Source organism: Hyla sarda, unplaced genomic scaffold (assembly GCF_029499605.1).
Source record: "Hyla sarda isolate aHylSar1 unplaced genomic scaffold, aHylSar1.hap1 scaffold_460, whole genome shotgun sequence".
NCBI classification, from domain to species: Eukaryota; Metazoa; Chordata; class Amphibia; order Anura; family Hylidae; genus Hyla; species Hyla sarda.
Window position 1 is genome coordinate 163,098 of NW_026610473.1, and position 21,176 is coordinate 184,273.

General features: G+C 44.9%; 6 non-coding genes and 2 pseudogenes across 6 annotated transcripts; all 8 read right to left on the reverse strand.

Moving 5' to 3' along the window:
• Positions 1-1,445: 1,445 nt before the first annotated feature.
• LOC130335819 (U2 spliceosomal RNA) lies at positions 1,446-1,636 on the reverse strand. Its single transcript, XR_008877362.1, has one exon. It is a non-coding gene; the product is annotated as a U2 spliceosomal RNA (small nuclear RNA).
• A 2,083-nt stretch (positions 1,637-3,719) lies between these two features.
• Positions 3,720-3,937, reverse strand: LOC130335868 (U2 spliceosomal RNA; annotated as a pseudogene).
• Positions 3,938-8,963: 5,026 nt separating this feature from the next.
• Positions 8,964-9,096, reverse strand: LOC130335880 (U2 spliceosomal RNA; annotated as a pseudogene).
• Positions 9,097-11,190: 2,094 nt separating this feature from the next.
• Positions 11,191-11,381, reverse strand: LOC130335820 (U2 spliceosomal RNA). Its single transcript, XR_008877363.1, has one exon. It is a non-coding gene; the product is annotated as a U2 spliceosomal RNA (small nuclear RNA).
• A 2,104-nt stretch (positions 11,382-13,485) lies between these two features.
• Positions 13,486-13,676, reverse strand: LOC130335821 (U2 spliceosomal RNA). The gene has a single exon (XR_008877364.1). It is a non-coding gene; the product is annotated as a U2 spliceosomal RNA (small nuclear RNA).
• A 2,091-nt stretch (positions 13,677-15,767) lies between these two features.
• Positions 15,768-15,958, reverse strand: LOC130335822 (U2 spliceosomal RNA). The gene has a single exon (XR_008877365.1). It is a non-coding gene; the product is annotated as a U2 spliceosomal RNA (small nuclear RNA).
• A 2,085-nt stretch (positions 15,959-18,043) lies between these two features.
• Positions 18,044-18,234, reverse strand: LOC130335823 (U2 spliceosomal RNA). The gene has a single exon (XR_008877366.1). It is a non-coding gene; the product is annotated as a U2 spliceosomal RNA (small nuclear RNA).
• Positions 18,235-20,321: 2,087 nt separating this feature from the next.
• LOC130335825 (U2 spliceosomal RNA) lies at positions 20,322-20,512 on the reverse strand. Its single transcript, XR_008877368.1, has one exon. It is a non-coding gene; the product is annotated as a U2 spliceosomal RNA (small nuclear RNA).
• Positions 20,513-21,176: the final 664 nt, after the last annotated feature.

A 21,176-nucleotide genomic window follows, 5' to 3' on the forward strand; every position in this document is an offset into this window, starting at 1 on the left:
AACAATCTCCTGTTGCTTCTATGAAGGCCGTAATAGACGACATCACCAAACAGCTCCATAGTCACATACACAGCAAAGGAGAGATGTTGTTTACACCTAGTGATGTCAGTGGTATTGAGTGACATCATAGCACAGTGCTAAGGCTCCTGGGCCTGGACACAGCAGCGGCTGCAATATCTCAACGGAGAATACGTTTATATATATGTGTGTGTGTGCGCGTATATATATATATATATATATATATATATATATATATATATATATATATATTTCTCCGCCGAAATCACTTTTAAACCCATTTCCACCTTTTTTTCCCTTCTCTTCCTCTTACTTTTTTTCACGTTTTTTTACGTTTTTCTCCTTTTCGCCTCTTTTCTGGGCGTATTATTCTTCTTTTTCTTCTTTTTTTTCGTCTAATGCATACCCCATCAGTGCAGCAATGCTTATTCAATACCGCCAGCAGATGGAGACACTGGGGGATAATTTTCTAAGGATTTATACTGATTTTTCCTGTCTGAATTTGTCGCACAGAAAGTTGCAGGCCAAATATGTGCGACATTTCTGCGACTTTAGCTTCTAGAGCATTTTTACAACATTATACATAGGTGCTGAATACATAAAAAGCGACTGTTCAGCGACAGACAAGTCGCATCGGCTGAAAGTAGGCCAGAATGTCAGTCCATGTTGGAGCAGGTTTAGATACAGTCTAAAGCATAGATCTCAAAGTCTGTGCACAGAATTTAGCAAGGGCCTCGCACCTTCTGATGCATCAGGTAGGTGCACAATAGCATAGCCTAACCCTCTGTACTTTGGTCTATATTGATGCGGGACATAGACAGCCAGCTGATGACCAATCCATTAGTGCAATGGATGGCTGGAAGCATTTGTCTTTGCCTTTGCAATACCACAGAAGCAATGCATGGTCAATGTACAGCAATGACACACCTGTGTGAACAGCCAGGAGACCCCCCCCCCCATGTTATGTTACATAGTTACATAGTTAGTACGGTCGAAAAAAGACATATGTCCATCAAGTTCAACCAGGGAATTAAGGGGTAGGGGTGTGGCGCGATATTGGGGAAGGGATGAGATTTTATATTTCTTCATAAGCATTAATCTTATTTTGTCAATTAGGAACATTCAGCACCCACCCGCTATCAAGGCAGCTGCCTATCATGTCATGCCCTACCTGCACAGGTGTGCTGGCTACTCAAATGATCCAATTAAGGAGGCCATTTAGTCAGCAGCAGCAGAAGTCCTGTGCCTGGACGCTCCAACAGCGGCCAGACACAAGCAGAAGCAGAAGCAGCAGAAGCAGCAGCAGCACCACCTTTTGTTTTTTGGCTGCAGAAGCAGCAGCAGCAAGGCCCACAGGGCTGGCTAGCTGGCTAGCCAGCAAGCAGGTAGCAATGAAAGTAGGAATCTTTCTTTTTAACCCTGTAAGGGGGTGGTGCACTGTACCCGAAGATACTGCCATATCGGGTCAATGCATAGGGCGACGGAAGCAAGCTTCGAAATCAGCCCCCGTTCTCAAAAATCCATTTAATATATGGTCCCCAGATAGGGGACGTATCAGATATTAAACTGATAAGAACAGATACTACACTTGATCTTAGCCAAAAGGCCGAGAAGCGATAACCGTGAAAGGGGCGGGCCCAACAAGGTCCCCTTCATGGGCACTATCACTGCTTGCTGTCAGGGAGGCTGCCAGACAATTTTCCATGCACACTCTGGGCTGGGGGGCAGTCAACCACCAGTACACACAGCAGAACCTAAACCCATACCATTATTGCTAAGCAGCAAGACAGGGGCCCATTGCACTCCCACGGGGCCTTTTTAAATGCAATCCATAACCCGGATTTGCCAGGAACCCTTCTTACTCCTCCTACTTGCATGTGACACTGGGCTTAGGATCTGCATAGGAAACACACACACAAGCACACACCTACCTTTGTTGCCTGCAGATGCCTCCTTGGCTGTCCCCAAACGGTATCAAACCAACACCCACGGGAAGCTGTAAGCATAGAGGACATGCCTGCACCCCATTGGACTTACCTGTGTGGGTTAAATCCGGGTTATTTGACAACCTATGGCGGTGATGGTTCTGCTCAGGCAGAGCAGTGCTGATGCTCCTCATAAAGCTGTCGCTGCTGTGAAGGTTCTAGGTGACATCACAAATCCCTATGGTTACATACACAACAAAGCTGGGTTGTTGTTGTTTACACTCTGCAAGGCCTGTGGAAGTGAGTGACATCATAGCACTGTAGTTCTGAGGGTTCTAGATGGATGCAACAATCTCCTGTTGCTTCTATGAAGGCCGTAATAGACGACATCACCAAACAGCTCCATAGTCACATACACAGCAAAGGAGAGATGTTGTTTACACCTAGTGATGTCAGTGGTATTGAGTGACATCATAGCACAGTGCTAAGGCTCCTGGGCCTGGACACAGCAGCGGCTGCAATATCTCAACGGAGAATACGTTTATATATATGTGTGTGTGTGCGCGTATATATATATATATATATATATATATATATATATTTCTCCGCCGAAATCACTTTTAAACCCATTTCCACCTTTTTTTCCCTTCTCTTCCTCTTACTTTTTTTTCACGTTTTTTTACGTTTTTCTCCTTTTCGCCTCTTTTCTGGGCGTATTATTCTTCTTTTTCTTCTTTTTTTTCGTCTAATGCATACCCCATCAGTGCAGCAATGCTTATTCAATACCGCCAGCAGATGGAGACACTGGGGGATAATTTTCTAAGGATTTATACTGATTTTTCCTGTCTGAATTTGTCGCACAGAAAGTTGCAGGCCAAATATGTGCGACATTTCTGCGACTTTAGCTTCTAGAGCATTTTTACAACATTATACATAGGTGCTGAATACATAAAAAGCGACTGTTCAGCGACAGACAAGTCGCATCGGCTGAAAGTAGGCCAGAATGTCAGTCCATGTTGGAGCAGGTTTAGATACAGTCTAAAGCATAGATCTCAAAGTCTGTGCACAGAATTTAGCAAGGGCCTCGCACCTTCTGATGCATCAGGTAGGTGGACAATAGCATAGCCTAACCCTCTGTACTTTGGTCTATATTGATGCGGGACATAGACAGCCAGCTGATGACCAATCCATTAGTGCAATGGATGGCTGGAAGCATTTGTCTTTGCCTTTGCAATACCACAGAAGCAATGCATGGTCAATGTACAGCAATGACACACCTGTGTGAACAGCCAGGAGACCCCCCCCCCATGTTATGTTACATAGTTACATAGTTAGTACGGTCGAAAAAAGACATATGTCCATCAAGTTCAACCAGGGAATTAAGGGGTAGGGGTGTGGCGCGATATTGGGGAAGGGATGAGATTTTATATTTCTTCATAAGCATTAATCTTATTTTGTCAATTAGGAACATTCAGCACCCACCCGCTATCAAGGCAGCTGCCTATCATGTCATGCCCTACCTGCACAGGTGTGCTGGCTACTCAAATGATCCAATTAAGGAGGCCATTTAGTCAGCAGCAGCAGAAGTCCTGTGCCTGGACGCTCCAACAGCGGCCAGACACAAGCAGAAGCAGAAGCAGCAGAAGCAGCAGCAGCACCACCTTTTGTTTTTTGGCTGCAGAAGCAGCAGCAGCAAGGCCCACAGGGCTGGCTAGCTGGCTAGCCAGCAAGCAGGTAGCAATGAAAGTAGGAATCTTTCTTTTTAACCCTGTAAGGGGGTGGTGCACTGTACCCGAAGATACTGCCATATCGGGTCAATGCATAGGGCGACGGAAGCAAGCTTCGAAATCAGCCCCCGTTCTCAAAAATCCATTTAATATATGGTCCCCAGATAGGGGACGTATCAGATATTAAACTGATAAGAACAGATTTTTTTTTTTTTTTTTTTTTTTTAACTTGACTACCCTTACGGGGGCAACTTTATTAAAAATTAAATAATGTTAACAAAGTTGTGCAAATATGTCAATAAATACAGTTACATATAAATAACATATTTACAACATATTAAAACATAAAATGGGCACTTGGTGGCTTTACAAGATAGAATTCCATTCTTTTAAAAACCATTTTCTAGATAAAAGCGGAAATCTCTTCTTGTCTAAAAGATAGTACTGGTACATTTCATAAAAACAGATAGATAAAATGTCCTTCACAGATAAAACCTCATGCTTGAACAATAAAATATTCCTGGCCTTCCACAGAGCTGCCTTCACACAGTTTATGATCTTCCATGCAATAGTCTCTTGAGTCCGTGTTGGGCATTCCAGGCAACCATAAAAAACCACTGCAATATTTAAGTCTTTTAGTCCAGTTATCCTTTTTACCAGAGGGAGTATCTTTGTCCATATTTTCTGCGAGTAAAAACAAGTCCATATTAGATGGTGCACGGTCTCCTCTTGTCGGCATCCCTCCCTCGGGCAGGTTGCAGAGTTGGATAATCCTCTTTGGTGCTGGAATGCCCGGCATGGAAGACACTCGTGTGCGCAGCTCCAGGCCAGGTCCTTCTGTGAATTAAAAAGATAATTAATACTCAACATCTTCCAAATCTGTATACACTTCTGTTCGTTAAAATTTTTGATGGGAGTCACGGTACTGGTTTCTTTTATTTCCTTTAGTAGTTTTTTGCTATTGCACAGATCCTGAACACTTTTACCTTTAAAATTATATAAGTTTAAAATTTTTCCTAAAATCATGTATTGAGGGGGTAAATTCAAAGAATAAGGGCAACTTAAAACTGTAGAAAACCAGCCGTTCCTTCGCATAAAATAACCAGTATTAAAACGAACAAAATAAGACCAGTAGCTATCTTTAAAAACAGTAGTAAAACACATGCTAAAAAACTTTATTAAAAGGAAAGCTTTAAAATCTGGAAAATCCTTACCGCCCCTGGAGTTCGGTTTTATCACAATTTGTCTCTTTAATTTTTCGCTCTTAGAACTCCAAAAGAAAGTAAAACAAGCTTTTGTTATTTTCTTTAGAACCATTTCGGGGGGTGGGAAAACCAGACTTAAATACAATAAAATAGGTAAAAGCACCATTTTTGTAATTAAAACCTTCCCTTCCATTGTAAGTTCTCGCATGTTCCACATACATATTTTCTTATTTATTTTTTGAGCCACCAAGTCCCAGCTATTAAAACCATTATTAGACTCGTCAAAGGAGACACCTAAAATCTGCACCGACTCAGACACAGGGACGGGCACATCATACAAAGGCATTCCGCCTATGTTTAAAATGTTACTTTTGTTAAAATTGACTTTAAAACCGGAAGCACAATTAAAATATTGAATCTGTTTTAGCGTCTTCTGAAGCGATGGGGTGTCCCTGCAAAACACCGCAACATCGTCCATGTACCCCACTACCTTCGCCTCTAGTCCCCCTCCTCCTGGCAGGGGGACTCCATGGATCTGCTTATCCTTTCGTATTGTACATAAAAGAGGCTCTATTGCGCAAATGAAGAGTAGTGGGGACAAGGGACACCCCTGCTTCACTCCGGAATTTAAAATCACGCCCTGTGTCTTAAAACCATTTACTAAAATTTTACTAGTACAGTTATCATAAAAAGCTCTAAGAGACAATAAAAAGCCATCAGGTATACCCATTTTCTCTAAAACCTTAAAAAGATAAAAATGTGACACCCTGTCGAAAGCTTTTTCAAAATCTATGGATAAAACCGCCAGCTTTCCTTTTCTTAATTTGGTGTCGCTAATTACATCCTTTAAAAGGTTTAGGTTCTCCCATAAACTCCTCCCAGGCACCCCACAGACTTGGTTTGTATGAATTATTTTATGGATTACGTTCTTTAAGCGGTTAGCACACAGTTTCGCCATTATTTTATAGTCGCAGTTCAGAAGGGTGATTGGTCTCCAGTTTTTGAGTTCCGACCGGTCTCCCTTTTTGAATAGCAGGGAGACATCACCCTTCTTCCATGAGCCTGGGAGGATTTTAGACTTAAAGACTTCCGTAAAAAGGGAGAACAAATCTTCTTTTAAAATACCATAAAAAGTAACATAAAATTCAATGGGTATACCATCCGGCCCAGGCACTTTACCTGTTTTAAAACTCTTGACGGTCTCTAAAATCTCCTGCTCTGAAATATTCTGCAATAAAAAAGACTGTGAGACAGGATCTAAAAAATTGGTGATCTCCTTTAACGAGTCATTCATAAAACATTCATCAATGTGTTTTACATTAAAAAGATCCGCATAAAACTCTTGCACCTTTTTTAAAATACCCTGTACATCATTCACTCCTTCAATGTTTTCTATTAACCTTCTATTTTCATGTATTTTCTTAAAAAAATACCTGGAGCAGGTCTCGTTTTCCTCAAGATGCTGTATTCGAGACCTAAAGATAATTTCTTTTCCTTTCTGCTCCAGGCACTTAGTTATTTCTTTTTTAAGATCATGTACCTCCTTCTCCACCTCCATCCCATGTGCTCTGAATTTGTACAGGGTTTGCAGACGAGTATTTAGGATATTATAAAATTCACGTTTTTCTTTAGCTTTCCTAACCCCAACACGGATAAAAAATTCTTTTATTTTTAGTTTCATTTTTTCCCACCAGATACTGGTGGGAGTGTTGGGGTCTTTTACTCGTCTGCATTCCTTGTAAAAGGTGATAAAATCTGATAAAACCTGCGGATCTTCTAAAAGGGACACGTTTAACTTCCAGGCATTCCTACCAGTTCTCCTTTTAAAATCACTTTTAACTTTAAAATACAATAATTTATGGTCAGAAAAAACATTGGTAAAAAGATCACAGTTAAAAGGCAGTACTTGATAAGAACAAAAAATAAAATCTATCCTGGAGCTACAGCTTGCATTGCTCCAGGTAACACCGTCTTCCTCTGGTACGTTAAAATTACATTTTTTAAAAACATCAGTGAGATTAAAATCTAAAATCAAGTTTTTTAACATAAAAGACGTCTTATCATAGTTCCTACTCACTGCGTTCGAAAAACGGCGTTCTCCCCTTAAAATACAATTAAAATCACCTGATAAAACAAGAGGACTAGAATTGTTAATAAAAAGGGGTAAAATCTCCAACATTTTTATTCTTTCATTCTTATCAGGAGAACCATAAAAATTTAAAAACTGCCATTTAATACCATTAATAAAAGCGCTGACCAATAAAATTCTGCCTGGTAAAATTTCGTTAAAACTCTCAATTAAAACGTTCCCTTTAAAAAGTATGGCGACTCCTGCTGATCTGGACTCATTTGATCCAGACCAGACTGATGGACCGTGCACCCAATCATCTTCATATTCTTTATAATTTAATCTGTGCGGGATGCCACATTCCTGCAGGAAAAGGACGGAAGCAGCAAAAACCGACAAGTAATTAAATAGGGCAACCCTTCTTACTCTGGCGCTCACACTTCTCACGTTCAAGGACAGACCGGACAACTCAGCCATGGGAATGTACAAGAAAACGTCTTACACCTCTGATTCCCCCTCCGAAGCCTCATACCCCCCAAAATCTGACTCAACTGTACGCATAGAGGAAGCAGGAGAGGAGGCACCATCACTCAGCCGACCCCCCTCCTCCATCATGATTGAGGCATAGTTGTTCTCGGGCATCCTGGCAATCAGGGCTCCAGACTCATTGGGTTCTTCCACCTCTTGCCCCTCCATAGGGGTCGGGTGTTCACTTAGTTCCGTCTCTGGTACCTCAGAGACGGTCACCCCTGAAACCTCCTCCTGGCAGGGAGGAGGGGGGGTATCCCCTATGGGGACCTGTGGAGGAACGTCACTTGGGTTCCCTGCATCCGCAGGTACTTCCATCGGCTCCCCCTGGACCGCCTCCGAATAGAGTCTTCTGGAGCCCCTCCGCCTTTTAACCTTCACCTCTCCACCCGGATCATCGCTCTCAGGGGGACCCCGAGCCAGAGGTTGCTGAGGAGCGGATTCGGCCACCGTCCGCTCCTCTCTTAACCCAGCATGCTCCTGGGGGCCAGTTTTTTCACCACTTGCACGTTTTTTGGCCATCCTCTGCTCTTTAGGGTCCCCTCCTTTTGCCTGAGGGGGGTCTTTCTCCTTCTCCATCTCACCGCTTACCTCTTGTGGGGGGGTAATCACTGGCTCTGCTTGCCTCGGCTGGTGTCCCGGTTGCTGTCCTTGCTGCCTCCAGGGTTGCCACTGCTGCTCCGTCCTATGTCTGTGGGGACAAGAGGAGAAAAGGTGACCGAATTGTTGACAGAAATTGCACCTCCCTCCTCTTGTGCATTTCTCTGTCTCGTGCTGTGTGCTACCACATTTTTTGCATGTACTTTCACAGTTTTCTTTTGTGTGTCCATATCTGTGACACTTCCTGCAGTAGCTTGGCATCCCCGCATAAAAGAGGTCGCCACACATATTATTTATTTTAAAACGAGCTGGTGGTAGTTGTATTCCCCCTGGCAATCTGTCATCTTTTTTGCATGTAACCTGAAATCTCCACTTAGATGTCCAGATGCCACAGCTGTTCATGATTTTTCCTCTGCACTCAACCTTACTAAAATAGACTTGTAAAAACAACTCAACATCGTGTAGGTTGGCGAAAGGGGAATACATCTTTACTACCACCAGCTTAATATCGTCTAGAACGTGCTCAATAATCCGGACACCCTGAAGCTTTTTGTCTTTACTCGCAGCAGCTCTGGTAACAAAATCTCTGTGGATGCCATTTTGTGTGAACGTCACATCAAAAATTTTACGCTTCGGGTAGTCCTGGATTGCCAATATCTCGCCCTTCTGTATTCCGAAAACTCCTCCGAGCACGTCCTCTACTACGAATTTCAAATCGTCCGCCCTTTTGGTATCATCCGTGAGAATGACTCTCACGGTGTTTTTGATCCTTGCGTATGCCGGCACAGAACCTGGATCCGGATCATCATCCATGGTTCTAACCTCTCTCCACCCGAAGGTCTTGAGAGGCGATCGCTACTCGTTACCCTGGGACTAGGCCCTCTCCCCAATAGCAACAAGTGGGTGAAGCCCAGGCAATAAACCTGGGCGATCCCACAAGGCCGAGGAGAGGGGTACCCGAGTACCTTCTGACCAGATCTCCTGTATTACTACACTTGATCTTAGCCAAAAGGCCGAGAAGCGATAACCGTGAAAGGGGCGGGCCCAACAAGGTCCCCTTCATGGGCACTATCACTGCTTGCTGTCAGGGAGGCTGCCAGACAATTTTCCATGCACACTCTGGGCTGGGGGGCAGTCAACCACCAGTACACACAGCAGAACCTAAACCCATACCATTATTGCTAAGCAGCAAGACAGGGGCCCATTGCACTCCCACGGGGCCTTTTTAAATGCAATCCATAACCCGGATTTGCCAGGAACCCTTCTTACTCCTCCTACTTGCATGTGACACTGGGCTTAGGATCTGCATAGGAAACACACACACAAGCACACACCTACCTTTGTTGCCTGCAGATGCCTCCTTGGCTGTCCCCAAACGGTATCAAACCAACACCCACGGGAAGCTGTAAGCATAGAGGACATGCCTGCACCCCATTGGACTTACCTGTGTGGGTTAAATCCGGGTTATTTGACAACCTATGGCGGTGATGGTTCTGCTCAGGCAGAGCAGTGCTGATGCTCCTCATAAAGCTGTCGCTGCTGTGAAGGTTCTAGGTGACATCACAAATCCCTATGGTTACATACACAACAAAGCTGGGTTGTTGTTGTTTACACTCTGCAAGGCCTGTGGAAGTGAGTGACATCATAGCACTGTAGTTCTGAGGGTTCTAGATGGATGCAACAATCTCCTGTTGCTTCTATGAAGGCCGTAATAGACGACATCACCAAACAGCTCCATAGTCACATACACAGCAAAGGAGAGATGTTGTTTACACCTAGTGATGTCAGTGGTATTGAGTGACATCATAGCACAGTGCTAAGGCTCCTGGGCCTGGACACAGCAGCGGCTGCAATATCTCAACGGAGAATACGTTTATATATATGTGTGTGTGTGCGCGTATATATATATATATATATATATATATATATATATATATATATATTTCTCCGCCGAAATCACTTTTAAACCCATTTCCACCTTTTTTTCCCTTCTCTTCCTCTTACTTTTTTTTCACGTTTTTTTACGTTTTTCTCCTTTTCGCCTCTTTTCTGGGCGTATTATTCTTCTTTTTCTTCTTTTTTTTCGTCTAATGCATACCCCATCAGTGCAGCAATGCTTATTCAATACCGCCAGCAGATGGAGACACTGGGGGATAATTTTCTAAGGATTTATACTGATTTTTCCTGTCTGAATTTGTCGCACAGAAAGTTGCAGGCCAAATATGTGCGACATTTCTGCGACTTTAGCTTCTAGAGCATTTTTACAACATTATACATAGGTGCTGAATACATAAAAAGCGACTGTTCAGCGACAGACAAGTCGCATCGGCTGAAAGTAGGCCAGAATGTCAGTCCATGTTGGAGCAGGTTTAGATACAGTCTAAAGCATAGATCTCAAAGTCTGTGCACAGAATTTAGCAAGGGCCTCGCACCTTCTGATGCATCAGGTAGGTGCACAATAGCATAGCCTAACCCTCTGTACTTTGGTCTATATTGATGCGGGACATAGACAGCCAGCTGATGACCAATCCATTAGTGCAATGGATGGCTGGAAGCATTTGTCTTTGCCTTTGCAATACCACAGAAGCAATGCATGGTCAATGTACAGCAATGACACACCTGTGTGAACAGCCAGGAGACCCCCCCCCCCATGTTATGTTACATAGTTACATAGTTAGTACGGTCGAAAAAAGACATATGTCCATCAAGTTCAACCAGGGAATTAAGGGGTAGGGGTGTGGCGCGATATTGGGGAAGGGATGAGATTTTATATTTCTTCATAAGCATTAATCTTATTTTGTCAATTAGGAACATTCAGCACCCACCCGCTATCAAGGCAGCTGCCTATCATGTCATGCCCTACCTGCACAGGTGTGCTGGCTACTCAAATGATCCAATTAAGGAGGCCATTTAGTCAGCAGCAGCAGAAGTCCTGTGCCTGGACGCTCCAACAGCGGCCAGACACAAGCAGAAGCAGAAGCAGCAGAAGCAGCAGCAGCACCACCTTTTGTTTTTTGGCTGCAGAAGCAGCAGCAGCAAGGCCCACAGGGCTGGCTAGCTGGCTAGCCAGCAAGCAGGTAGCAATGAAAGTAGGAATCTTTCTTTTTAACCCTGTAAGGGGGTGGTGCACTGTACCCGAAGATACTGCCATATCGGGTCAATGCATAGGGCGACGGAAGCAAGCTTCGAAATCAGCCCCCGTTCTCAAAAATCCATTTAATATATGGTCCCCAGATAGGGGACGTATCAGATATTAAACTGATAAGAACAGATACTACACTTGATCTTAGCCAAAAGGCCGAGAAGCGATAACCGTGAAAGGGGCGGGCCCAACAAGGTCCCCTTCATGGGCACTATCACTGCTTGCTGTCAGGGAGGCTGCCAGACAATTTTCCATGCACACTCTGGGCTGGGGGGCAGTCAACCACCAGTACACACAGCAGAACCTAAACCCATACCATTATTGCTAAGCAGCAAGACAGGGGCCCATTGCACTCCCACGGGGCCTTTTTAAATGCAATCCATAACCCGGATTTGCCAGGAACCCTTCTTACTCCTCCTACTTGCATGTGACACTGGGCTTAGGATCTGCATAGGAAACACACACACAAGCACACACCTACCTTTGTTGCCTGCAGATGCCTCCTTGGCTGTCCCCAAACGGTATCAAACCAACACCCACGGGAAGCTGTAAGCATAGAGGACATGCCTGCACCCCATTGGACTTACCTGTGTGGGTTAAATCCGGGTTATTTGACAACCTATGGCGGTGATGGTTCTGCTCAGGCAGAGCAGTGCTGATGCTCCTCATAAAGCTGTCGCTGCTGTGAAGGTTCTAGGTGACATCACAAATCCCTATGGTTACATACACAACAAAGCTGGGTTGTTGTTGTTTACACTCTGCAAGGCCTGTGGAAGTGAGTGACATCATAGCACTGTAGTTCTGAGGGTTCTAGATGGATGCAACAATCTCCTGTTGCTTCTATGAAGGCCGTAATAGACGACATCACCAAACAGCTCCATAGTCACATACACAGCAAAGGAGAGATGTTGTTTACACCTAGTGATGTCAGTGGTATTGAGTGACATCATAGCACAGTGCTAAGGCTCCTGGGCCTGGACACAGCAGCGGCTGCAATATCTCAACGGAGAATACGTTTATATATATGTGTGTGTGTGCGCGTATATATATATATATATATATATATATATATATATATATATATATATATTTCTCCGCCGAAATCACTTTTAAACCCATTTCCACCTTTTTTTCCCTTCTCTTCCTCTTACTTTTTTTTCACGTTTTTTTACGTTTTTCTCCTTTTCGCCTCTTTTCTGGGCGTATTATTCTTCTTTTTCTTCTTTTTTTTCGTCTAATGCATACCCCATCAGTGCAGCAATGCTTATTCAATACCGCCAGCAGATGGAGACACTGGGGGATAATTTTCTAAGGATTTATACTGATTTTTCCTGTCTGAATTTGTCGCACAGAAAGTTGCAGGCCAAATATGTGCGACATTTCTGCGACTTTAGCTTCTAGAGCATTTTTACAACATTATACATAGGTGCTGAATACATAAAAAGCGACTGTTCAGCGACAGACAAGTCGCATCGGCTGAAAGTAGGCCAGAATGTCAGTCCATGTTGGAGCAGGTTTAGATACAGTCTAAAGCATAGATCTCAAAGTCTGTGCACAGAATTTAGCAAGGGCCTCGCACCTTCTGATGCATCAGGTAGGTGCACAATAGCATAGCCTAACCCTCTGTACTTTGGTCTATATTGATGCGGGACATAGACAGCCAGCTGATGACCAATCCATTAGTGCAATGGATGGCTGGAAGCATTTGTCTTTGCCTTTGCAATACCACAGAAGCAATGCATGGTCAATGTACAGCAATGACACACCTGTGTGAACAGCCAGGAGACCCCCCCCCATGTTATGTTACATAGTTACATAGTTAGTACGGTCGAAAAAAGACATATGTCCATCAAGTTCAACCAGGGAATTAAGGGGTAGGGGTGTGGCGCGATATTGGGGAAGGGATGAGATTTTATATTTCTTCATAAGCATTAATCTTATTTTGTCAATTAGGAACATTCAGCACCCACCCGCTATCAAGGCAGCTGCCTATCATGTCATGCCCTACCTGCACAGGTGTGCTGGCTACTCAAATGATCCAATTAAGGAGGCCATTTAGTCAGCAGCAGCAGAAGTCCTGTGCCTGGACGCTCCAACAGCGGCCAGACACAAGCAGAAGCAGAAGCAGCAGAAGCAGCAGCAGCACCACCTTTTGTTTTTTGGCTGCAGAAGCAGCAGCAGCAAGGCCCACAGGGCTGGCTAGCTGGCTAGCTGGCTAGCCAGCAAGCAGGTAGCAATGAAAGTAGGAATCTTTCTTTTTAACCCTGTAAGGGGGTGGTGCACTGTACCCGAAGATACTGCCATATCGGGTCAATGCATAGGGCGACGGAAGCAAGCTTCGAAATCAGCCCCCGTTCTCAAAAATCCATTTAATATATGGTCCCCAGATAGGGGACGTATCAGATATTAAACTGATAAGAACAGATACTACACTTGATCTTAGCCAAAAGGCCGAGAAGCGATAACCGTGAAAGGGGCGGGCCCAACAAGGTCCCCTTCATGGGCACTATCACTGCTTGCTGTCAGGGAGGCTGCCAGACAATTTTCCATGCACACTCTGGGCTGGGGGGCAGTCAACCACCAGTACACACAGCAGAACCTAAACCCATACCATTATTGCTAAGCAGCAAGACAGGGGCCCATTGCACTCCCACGGGGCCTTTTTAAATGCAATCCATAACCCGGATTTGCCAGGAACCCTTCTTACTCCTCCTACTTGCATGTGACACTGGGCTTAGGATCTGCATAGGAAACACACACACAAGCACACACCTACCTTTGTTGCCTGCAGATGCCTCCTTGGCTGTCCCCAAACGGTATCAAACCAACACCCACGGGAAGCTGTAAGCATAGAGGACATGCCTGCACCCCATTGGACTTACCTGTGTGGGTTAAATCCGGGTTATTTGACAACCTATGGCGGTGATGGTTCTGCTCAGGCAGAGCAGTGCTGATGCTCCTCATAAAGCTGTCGCTGCTGTGAAGGTTCTAGGTGACATCACAAATCCCTATGGTTACATACACAACAAAGCTGGGTTGTTGTTGTTTACACTCTGCAAGGCCTGTGGAAGTGAGTGACATCATAGCACTGTAGTTCTGAGGGTTCTAGATGGATGCAACAATCTCCTGTTGCTTCTATGAAGGCCGTAATAGACGACATCACCAAACAGCTCCATAGTCACATACACAGCAAAGGAGAGATGTTGTTTACACCTAGTGATGTCAGTGGTATTGAGTGACATCATAGCACAGTGCTAAGGCTCCTGGGCCTGGACACAGCAGCGGCTGCAATATCTCAACGGAGAATACGTTTATATATATGTGTGTGTGTGCGCGTATATATATATATATATATATATATATATATATATATATATATTTCTCCGCCGAAATCACTTTTAAACCCATTTCCACCTTTTTTTCCCTTCTCTTCCTCTTACTTTTTTTTCACGTTTTTTTACGTTTTTCTCCTTTTCGCCTCTTTTCTGGGCGTATTATTCTTCTTTTTCTTCTTTTTTTTCGTCTAATGCATACCCCATCAGTGCAGCAATGCTTATTCAATACCGCCAGCAGATGGAGACACTGGGGGATAATTTTCTAAGGATTTATACTGATTTTTCCTGTCTGAATTTGTCGCACAGAAAGTTGCAGGCCAAATATGTGCGACATTTCTGCGACTTTAGCTTCTAGAGCATTTTTACAACATTATACATAGGTGCTGAATACATAAAAAGCGACTGTTCAGCGACAGACAAGTCGCATCGGCTGAAAGTAGGCCAGAATGTCAGTCCATGTTGGAGCAGGTTTAGATACAGTCTAAAGCATAGATCTCAAAGTCTGTGCACAGAATTTAGCAAGGGCCTCGCACCTTCTGATGCATCAGGTAGGTGCACAATAGCATAGCCTAACCCTCTGTACTTTGGTCTATATTGATGCGGGACATAGACAGCCAGCTGATGACCAATCCATTAGTGCAATGGATGGCTGGAAGCATTTGTCTTTGCCTTTGCAATACCACAGAAGCAATGCATGGTCAATGTACAGCAATGACACACCTGTGTGAACAGCCAGGAGACCCCCCCCCCATGTTATGTTACATAGTTACATAGTTAGTACGGTCGAAAAAAGACATATGTCCATCAAGTTCAACCAGGGAATTAAGGGGTAGGGGTGTGGCGCGATATTGGGGAAGGGATGAGATTTTATATTTCTTCATAAGCATTAATCTTATTTTGTCAATTAGGAACATTCAGCACCCACCCGCTATCAAGGCAGCTGCCTATCATGTCATGCCCTACCTGCACAGGTGTGCTGGCTACTCAAATGATCCAATTAAGGAGGCCATTTAGTCAGCAGCAGCAGAAGTCCTGTGCCTGGACGCTCCAACAGCGGCCAGACACAAGCAGAAGCAGAAGCAGCAGAAACAGCAGCAGCACCACCTTTTGTTTTTTGGCTGCAGAAGCAGCAGCAGCAAGGCCCACAGGGCTGGCTAGCTGGCTAGCCAGCAAGCAGGTAGCAATGAAAGTAGGAATCTTTCTTTTTAACCCTGTAAGGGGGTGGTGCACTGTACCCGAAGATACTGCCATATCGGGTCAATGCATAGGGCGACGGAAGCAAGCTTCGAAATCAGCCCCCGTTCTCAAAAATCCATTTAATATATGGTCCCCAGATAGGGGACGTATCAGATATTAAACTGATAAGAACAGATACTACACTTGATCTTAGCCAAAAGGCCGAGAAGCGATAACCGTGAAAGGGGCGGGCCCAACAAGGTCCCCTTCATGGGCACTATCACTGCTTGCTGTCAGGGAGGCTGCCAGACAATTTTCCATGCACACTCTGGGCTGGGGGGCAGTCAACCACCAGTACACACAGCAGAACCTAAACCCATACCATTATTGCTAAGCAGCAAGACAGGGGCCCATTGCACTCCCACGGGGCCTTTTTAAATGCAATCCATAACCCGGATTTGCCAGGAACCCTTCTTACTCCTCCTACTTGCATGTGACACTGGGCTTAGGATCTGCATAGGAAACACACACACAAGCACACACCTACCTTTGTTGCCTGCAGATGCCTCCTTGGCTGTCCCCAAACGGTATCAAACCAACACCCACGGGAAGCTGTAAGCATAGAGGACATGCCTGCACCCCATTGGACTTACCTGTGTGGGTTAAATCCGGGTTATTTGACAACCTATGGCGGTGATGGTTCTGCTCAGGCAGAGCAGTGCTGATGCTCCTCATAAAGCTGTCGCTGCTGTGAAGGTTCTAGGTGACATCACAAATCCCTATGGTTACATACACAACAAAGCTGGGTTGTTGTTGTTTACACTCTGCAAGGCCTGTGGAAGTGAGTGACATCATAGCACTGTAGTTCTGAGGGTTCTAGATGGATGCAACAATCTCCTGTTGCTTCTATGAAGGCCGTAATAGACGACATCACCAAACAGCTCCATAGTCACATACACAGCAAAGGAGAGATGTTGTTTACACCTAGTGATGTCAGTGGTATTGAGTGACATCATAGCACAGTGCTAAGGCTCCTGGGCCTGGACACAGCAGCGGCTGCAATATCTCAACGGAGAATACGTTTATATATATGTGTGTGTGTGCGCGTATATATATATATATATATATATATATATATATATATTTCTCCGCCGAAATCACTTTTAAACCCATTTCCACCTTTTTTTCCCTTCTCTTCCTCTTACTTTTTTTTCACGTTTTTTTACGTTTTTCTCCTTTTCGCCTCTTTTCTGGGCGTATTATTCTTCTTTTTCTTCTTTTTTTTCGTCTAATGCATACCCCATCAGTGCAGCAATGCTTATTCAATACCGCCAGCAGATGGAGACACTGGGGGATAATTTTCTAAGGATTTATACAGATTTTTCCTGTCTGAATTTGTCGCACAGAAAGTTGCAGGCCAAATATGTGCGACATTTCTGCGACTTTAGCTTCTAGAGCATTTTTACAACATTATACATAGGTGCTGAATACATAAAAAGCGACTGTTCAGCGACAGACAAGTCGCATCGGCTGAAAGTAGGCCAGAATGTCAGTCCATGTTGGAGCAGGTTTAGATACAGTCTAAAGCATAGATCTCAAAGTCTGTGCACAGAATTTAGCAAGGGCCTCGCACCTTCTGATGCATCAGGTAGGTGCACAATAGCATAGCCTAACCCTCTGTACTTTGGTCTATATTGATGCGGGACATAGACAGCCAGCTGATGACCAATCCATTAGTGCAATGGATGGCTGGAAGCATTTGTCTTTGCCTTTGCAATACCACAGAAGCAATGCATGGTCAATGTACAGCAATGACACACCTGTGTGAACAGCCAGGAGACCCCCCCCCCATGTTATGTTACATAGTTACATAGTTAGTACGGTCGAAAAAAGACATATGTCCATCAAGTTCAACCAGGGAATTAAGGGGTAGGGGTGTGGCGCGATATTGGGGAAGGGATGAGATTTTATATTTCTTCATAAGCATTAATCTTATTTTGTCAATTAGGAACATTCAGCACCCACCCGCTATCAAGGCAGCTGCCTATCATGTCATGCCCTACCTGCACAGGTGTGCTGGCTACTCAAATGATCCAATTAAGGAGGCCATTTAGTCAGCAGCAGCAGAAGTCCTGTGCCTGGACGCTCCAACAGCGGCCAGACACAAGCAGAAGCAGAAGCAGCAGAAGCAGCAGCAGCACCACCTTTTGTTTTTTGGCTGCAGAAGCAGCAGCAGCAAGGCCCACAGGGCTGGCTAGCTGGCTAGCCAGCAAGCAGGTAGCAATGAAAGTAGGAATCTTTCTTTTTAACCCTGTAAGGGGGTGGTGCACTGTACCCGAAGATACTGCCATATCGGGTCAATGCATAGGGCGACGGAAGCAAGCTTCGAAATCAGCCCCCGTTCTCAAAAATCCATTTAATATATGGTCCCCAGATAGGGGACGTATCAGATATTAAACTGATAAGAACAGATACTACACTTGATCTTAGCCAAAAGGCCGAGAAGCGATAACCGTGAAAGGGGCGGGCCCAACAAGGTCCCCTTCATGGGCACTATCACTGCTTGCTGTCAGGGAGGCTGCCAGACAATTTTCCATGCACACTCTGGGCTGGGGGGCAGTCAACCACCAGTACACACAGCAGAACCTAAACCCATACCATTATTGCTAAGCAGCAAGACAGGGGCCCATTGCACTCCCACGGGGCCTTTTTAAATGCAATCCATAACCCGGATTTGCCAGGAACCCTTCTTACTCCTCCTACTTGCATGTGACACTGGGCTTAGGATCTGCATAGGAAACACACACACAAGCACACACCTACCTTTGTTGCCTGCAGATGCCTCCTTGGCTGTCCCCAAACGGTATCAAACCAACACCCACGGGAAGCTGTAAGCATAGAGGACATGCCTGCACCCCATTGGACTTACCTGTGTGGGTTAAATCCGGGTTATTTGACAACCTATGGCGGTGATGGTTCTGCTCAGGCAGAGCAGTGCTGATGCTCCTCACAAAGCTGTCGCTGCTGTGAAGGTTCTAGGTGACATCACAAATCCCTATGGTTACATACACAACAAAGCTGAGTTGTTGTTGTTTACACTCTGCAAGGCCTGTGGAAGTGAGTGACATCATAGCACTGTAGTTCTGAGGGTTGTAGATGGATGCAACAATCTCCTGTTGCTTCTATGAAGGCCGTAATAGACGACATCACCAAACAGCTCCATAGTCACATACACAGCAAAGGAGAGATGTTGTTTACACCTAGTGATGTCAGTGGTATTGAGTGACATCATAGCACAGTGCTAAGGCTCCTGGGCCTGGACACAGCAGCGGCTGCAATATCTCAACGGAGAATACGTTTATATATATATGTGTGTGTGTGCGCGTATATATATATATATATATATATATATATATATATATTTCTCCGCCGAAATCACTTTTAAACCCATTTCCACCTTTTTTTCCCTTCTCTTCCTCTTACTTTTTTTTCACGTTTTTTTACGTTTTTCTCCTTTTCGCCTCTTTTCTGGGCGTATTATTCTTCTTTTTCTTCTTTTTTTTCGTCTAATGCATACCCCATCAGTGCAGCAATGCTTATTCAATACCGCCAGCAGATGGAGACACTGGGGGATAATTTTCTAAGGATTTATACTGATTTTTCCTGTCTGAATTTGTCGCACAGAAAGTTGCAGGCCAAATATGTGCGACATTTCTGCGACTTTAGCTTCTAGAGCATTTTTACAACATTATACATAGGTGCTGAATACATAAAAAGCGACTGTTCAGCGACAGACAAGTCGCATCGGCTGAAAGTAGGCCAGAATGTCAGTCCATGTTGGAGCAGGTTTAGATACAGTCTAAAGCATAGATCTCAAAGTCTGTGCACAGAATTTAGCAAGGGCCTCGCACCTTCTGATGCATCAGGTAGGTGCACAATAGCATAGCCTAACCCTCTGTACTTTGGTCTATATTGATGCGGGACATAGACAGCCAGCTGATGACCAATCCATTAGTGCAATGGATGGCTGGAAGCATTTGTCTTTGTCTTTGCAATACCACAGAAGCAATGCATGGTCAATGTACAGCAATGACACACCTGTGTGAACAGCCAGGAGACCCCCCCCCCATGTTATGTTACATAGTTACATAGTTAGTACGGTCGAAAAAAGACATATGTCCATCAAGTTCAACCAGGGAATTAAGGGGTAGGGGTGTGGCGCGATATTGGGGAAGGGATGAGATTTTATATTTCTTCATAAGCATTAATCTTATTTTGTCAATTAGGAACATTCAGCACCCACCCGCTATCAAGGCAGCTGCCTATCATGTCATGCCCTACCTGCACAGGTGTGCTGGCTACTCAAATGATCCAATTAAGGAGGCCATTTAGTCAGCAGCAGCAGAAGTCCTGTGCCTGGACGCTCCAACAGCGGCCAGACACAAGCAGAAGCAGAAGCAGCAGAAGCAGCAGCAGCACCACCTTTTGTTTTTTGGCTGCAGAAGCAGCAGCAGCAAGGCCCACAGGGCTGGCTAGCTGGCTAGCCAGCAAGCAGGTAGCAATGAAAGTAGGAATCTTTCTTTTTAACCCTGTAAGGGGGTGGTGCACTGTACCCGAAGATACTGCCATATCGGGTCAATGCATAGGGCGACGGAAGCAAGCTTCGAAATCAGCCCCCGTTCTCAAAAATCCATTTAATATATGGTCCCCAGATAGGGGACGTATCAGATATTAAACTGATAAGAACAGATACTACACTTGATCTTAGCCAAAAGGCCGAGAAGCGATAACCGTGAAAGGGGCGGGCCCAACAAGGTCCCCTTCATGGGCACTATCACTGCTTGCTGTCAGGGAGGCTGCCAGACAATTTTCCATGCACACTCTGGGCTGGGGGGCAGTCAACCACCAGTACACACAGCAGAACCTAAACCCATACCATTATTGCTAAGCAGCAAGACAGGGGCCCATTGCACTCCCACGGGGCCTTTTTAAATGCAATCCATAACCCGGATTTGCCAGGAACCCTTCTTACTCCTCCTACTTGCATGTGACACTGGGCTTAGGATCTGCATAGGAAACACACACACAAGCACACACCTACCTTTGTTGCCTGCAGATGCCTCCTTGGCTGTCCCCAAACGGTATCAAACCAACACCCACGGGAAGCTGTAAGCATAGAGGACATGCCTGCACCCCATTGGACTTACCTGTGTGGGTTAAATCCGGGTTATTTGACAACCTATGGCGGTGATGGTTCTGCTCAGGCAGAGCAGTGCTGATGCTCCTCATAAAGCTGTCGCTGCTGTGAAGGTTCTAGGTGACATCACAAATCCCTATGGTTACATACACAACAAAGCTGGGTTGTTGTTGTTTACACTCTGCAAGGCCTGTGGAAGTGAGTGACATCATAGCACTGTAGTTCTGAGGGTTCTAGATGGATGCAACAATCTCC